At 67.0% G+C, this 4,163-nt stretch overlaps 7 non-coding genes across 7 annotated transcripts; 4 read left to right on the top strand and 3 right to left on the bottom strand.

Moving 5' to 3' along the window:
• Positions 1-97: 97 nt before the first annotated feature.
• H696_05762 lies at positions 98-169 on the bottom strand. Its single transcript has one exon. It is a non-coding gene; the product is annotated as a tRNA-Thr (tRNA).
• Positions 170-176: 7 nt separating this feature from the next.
• H696_05761 lies at positions 177-247 on the bottom strand. The gene has a single exon. It is a non-coding gene; the product is annotated as a tRNA-Gly (tRNA).
• Positions 248-1,266: 1,019 nt separating this feature from the next.
• On the top strand, positions 1,267-1,339 carry H696_05760. Its single transcript has one exon. It is a non-coding gene; the product is annotated as a tRNA-Glu (tRNA).
• Positions 1,340-2,878: 1,539 nt separating this feature from the next.
• On the top strand, positions 2,879-2,951 carry H696_05759. Its single transcript has one exon. It is a non-coding gene; the product is annotated as a tRNA-Phe (tRNA).
• Positions 2,952-3,029: 78 nt separating this feature from the next.
• H696_05758 lies at positions 3,030-3,101 on the top strand. The gene has a single exon. It is a non-coding gene; the product is annotated as a tRNA-Pro (tRNA).
• A 389-nt stretch (positions 3,102-3,490) lies between these two features.
• On the bottom strand, positions 3,491-3,562 carry H696_05757. Its single transcript has one exon. It is a non-coding gene; the product is annotated as a tRNA-His (tRNA).
• Positions 3,563-3,668: 106 nt separating this feature from the next.
• Positions 3,669-3,742, top strand: H696_05756. Its single transcript has one exon. It is a non-coding gene; the product is annotated as a tRNA-Arg (tRNA).
• Positions 3,743-4,163: the final 421 nt, after the last annotated feature.

Genomic DNA, 4,163 nt, shown 5'->3' with positions numbered 1-4,163 from the left:
GGGGGGGGGGGGGGGGAGGGCACCTCGCAATCGTGTGGCCACGCCTCTTTTGGCGTCCGCAGTGGACCTTCGCGCGCGACAAGCAAAAAAACAATGGTGCTCATTGGGTGGATCGAACACCCGACCTCCAGTTTACTAGACTGGCGCTCTACCACTGAGCTAAACGAGCGGCGGCGTGCGTCGACCGGGAATCGAACCCGGGTCTACCGCGTGGCAGGCGGCAATTCTACCACTAAACCATCGACGCGGTCACCTGCTGCCCAGGCCGTTCCCAAGCCCTCAACACCTGCGCGCATGCTGCCGACGGCCGGCGCCGGGCCCCGGCAGCGGACGCGCCCCCCGACAAAAGGCAAAGGGACCGGCGCGCGCCATTCGCCCCGGAGGGCCCGAGGGGAATGGCCCTCACCACGACGGGGACACGGGGCCCGGCGAAAGGGCGCCTGCATGCCCGGGCCGCCGTGTGGAAGGGCCCTTGCCGTGGCAAATGTGCCCCAAAGGCACGCCGCGGCCCCGCTGCGCGCAAAAAAAAAAAACCCACACTCGGCTGAACCGCGCCCACGCACACACGTCCCCAGTCGGCCGATGTACGGGGGCGGTGGGGAACCCCTTCGGGTGGCGCCCCCGCCACATGCCTTTGCCGCGCCCACGCGCCCGGCGACTCGCCAGCCCATGCCGCAGTGTGTCCAGCCGGGGAGAAGCCCTCGGCCGGCTGCCGGCCGCGCGAGCGCCGCTGTGGCAGCATGCCCGCTCGGCCTCGCTCCAGCCGGCATGCCTGGGTCTGTATGTTCCCAGCCCGCAGCTGCGCCGGCCTCCGCCATCAGGCGAGACCGTGCCGCCCCTTTGGACCGGGGGCGATGCAGCCCCCTCCGGGGGGGCGCGATCTGCCCCGGCACGCGCACTCGCCAGCATGCCAGTGTACACACCCACACACACACACACACACACATGTGCAGCCGTATTGAGCACAGCGGCCGCGCCGTATCGGCCGAGCGGCACCGCTCCCACATCCGGCCGGGCCCCGACAAAGGCCCCGTCCCCCGTATAAAGACCCCCCCCCCGCCAAGCACCGGCTCCGGCGGATAGGCCACCGACCACGCTGCCGACTGGCCAGCAGCGACACCAATGCCCTCAGGCAAGACACACACTTCTTCCGGGCCGTCCTCCACTCAGCGCGCGACGCGCCGCGAGGGGAGCTGCTCCGAGGCCAGTCAGGGCCGGGCGCAATTCGCGTGCCACAAATACGTGCCGCACACACGTACACACATCTCCCATATAGTCTAGGTGGTTAGGATACGTGGCTCTCACCCACGAGACCCGGGTTCGAGTCCCGGTATGGGAATACCCTTTTGCCTCCCGGGGGGACGGCGCGCGGGGGCCTCTTTTTCCTTCGCGCAAAGAACAGACACACACGCACACACACATACACACGCTGGCGCAGTGGTACATTTCGCCGCGTGGCGCCAGTGGCGACCCGGATCGCGCGCTCGCACAGCCGATGCCATGCCTCCCAGATCGCATGCACCAGGCACGCCATGCCCCCACCCCAGGCAGGCGTCCGCCACCGAGCTCGCCCGGAGGGGCCAGCCGCGCCAGCGCCATGTTCCCGGCTTGGGACCTCGACATTGCCGGGTCCGGGCGCCCCTCTTGCCACACAACGCCTCCCCTGCCAAGAGGCCCGGCCAAGAAACCTTCCCCGGCACGAGTGACGGCCGGCGCCACCGCCACATCTGGGCCCTGGTTCCGGCCTGGCACCCGCCGATGGTAGTGCTTCGGCCGATGCCCGATCGGACAGGAGCCGGCACCGACATCTGCCGATATCATGAGGCGGCCCGGGCCACTCCGGCAGGGGACACCGACGACGGCCGCCCCCGGAGTCCGGGGCCGGTCCTGCCGTGCCCAACACCGCCCAAAGGCCGTCACAGCCGAAGTGCCTCTGGGAGATTGGTACACGCGGGCGGCCCCGCGCGGATCCACGCCGGCGGGCTATTGCTACGGCTGTTGCAAACACGGCCGCTGCCAGTTAACTTGGCGTTAACCCGACTGGCATGCCGGGGTGTCGCACGGGCACGGCCACACTGAGAATCGCCCAGAACGGATTCCCTTCAGGCGGGCCTCGGGGGCCGTACCAGAACATTGATCAGGCGCACTCGCCCGATCACGAGCCCTCGTGACATCCCGCCTCCGTGAAACGCAGCGGTGTGATCCCTGGGTGGAATCGGGCAACGCGTGGATGAACGGTAATGTGTATATCTGGGTGCAAAGGGAATATACAATAGGCAGCGATGCAGGCGCATCGGTGGACAGAGCAGGGGCCGCAGCCTTATATACCTAGGCTGCGGCATTCATACAAGCGTTGGCAGTAATGGGGATCACGTGTTGTGTCACGAGCGGGGGCATTTCACTCCGACCGTGGGCCTCGGTCGGTTGCCCAAGTGCCAATGCGTGGGCCTTTTTGCTGTGGCACATTCCCCGGCCAGGGGGGGGATCGAGCTGCTTCTCGGACTCGCGTCCATCCACACGGCGGCGCCACTCTGCCGCCCGATTGCTTCCTCCGCGCTTTCTTTTATTGCCAAGCGCTGTTCAGTCACGATCCTCGCCCCCCCCCCTCCTGGCGGACATGGAGGCCCTTCTTGGCCGTGGTGCGCCATGACAAGAAATGGTCCTCGGCATGATTTCCCGTCCTGCAACGCCGGGTCGAGGCATTCCCGCCTTTGTGGTGCCCCGGGACATTCTCGCTGCTCCCCAAGGTCGAACGCCGGACACATCGCTGCACGTCGTTCGCGCGGAGCTCCCCGCTCCAGGTCTCGACGGCAGGGGACGGGCGCATCCGCCTCGACACAGTCCCGCATTTATGCCCCGATATGAGGGCAACCCCCAAGCCTCGATAGCTCAGTTGGGAGAGCGTGTGACTGAAGATCACAAGGTCACCAGTTCAATCCTGGTTCGAGGCAATCTTCTCTTTTTCGTCGGGGCGCGAGGGCTCACCAGTCGCCAATAAGTATCCTCTGCGCGTGGGGAATCTCCAGAGTGGGAAATTAGTCTAGTGGTATGATTCTCGCTTAGGGTGCGAGAGGTCCCGGGTTCGATTCCCGGATTTCCCCTTCCTTTTTGGCGCCCGCACACGCCTTCCCCGGCGTGCATCCCTCTAATGCCCGCTCCCTCGATCGGGGCGCGGGGGGGGGCGCGGAAGGCCAGCCGCGGCCCCCGCACACACACGCTCACCGCCTGGGCGTTGACAGGCTGAACTGGACACGGGCGGCCGCCTGCCACGCGGTAGACCCAGCCCCCGCCGACACCTGGCCGGCAGACGCCCCGCCCGTGTCCATGTCAGCCCGTCGGCGCAGGGTCCCCCCCCTCCCCCCAGAGTGTCCACACAACACTGCGCTGCAGGCTGCTCGATGCCCCTCCCCCCCCCCCCCGGCGGGTGTACATTTTTTACACCATCTTGCCTGGGGCCTGCCCTGCCCCCGGCGGGTGTAAAAAATAAATGTGTGGATACCCAGAATCGAACTGGGGCCGAGTGGGCCACAACCACTTATACTAACCACTATACGATATCCACCGTACTGACGGGTCCGGCCCCGGGACGCATATTGAAGCACCTCGATTTTGGCGCGCGGCCCAAATCAGCGGTCGCACAAATGCCACATTCACACCCCTCGTCTCAAGGCCGCGTAGCTCAATTGGATAGAGCACCTGACTACGGATCAGGAGGTTGTGTGTTCGAGCCGCATCGTGGTCACATTTCTTTTTGATTCCCCGCGCACCCGGGAGACAGGGCCCGAGAAGGCACGCGCATTGCGCATACTGCTGGGCGCGGGGGGGGGAGGGGGCAGCAGCCAGCCGGGCATCCCACCTAAAAACCGCCGGCCACACCCGCGCCCGCCTCCAGGACGCCGGCCCGAAGCCCACCCACCACAACCAACAGGACGTGCCCCGGCGGCGGCGCCCACCCCCCTCTCCCCCCTTGGGGCAGCCCAGGCGGACGGGGAGTCCCCCGCTCCCAGCACCCGATCCGTTGGCAGATCCCGAGAGTTCCACGCCTGGGCCGGACCTCCCCCTCTGGCTTACGCGCACACCAGCGTGCGTGTCCCTGGTGCGCGCGCGCGTTGCCCACAGCGGCGAATCACACAACAAAGACCCCCTGTCGAGGGGGGGGGGGG

This window comes from Fonticula alba (genome assembly GCF_000388065.1).
Source record: "Fonticula alba strain ATCC 38817 unplaced genomic scaffold supercont2.13, whole genome shotgun sequence".
NCBI lineage: Eukaryota > Rotosphaerida > Fonticulaceae > Fonticula > Fonticula alba.
Note: the sequence above shows the minus strand (reverse complement) of the source record. Positions and strands in the feature narration are given on the sequence as shown.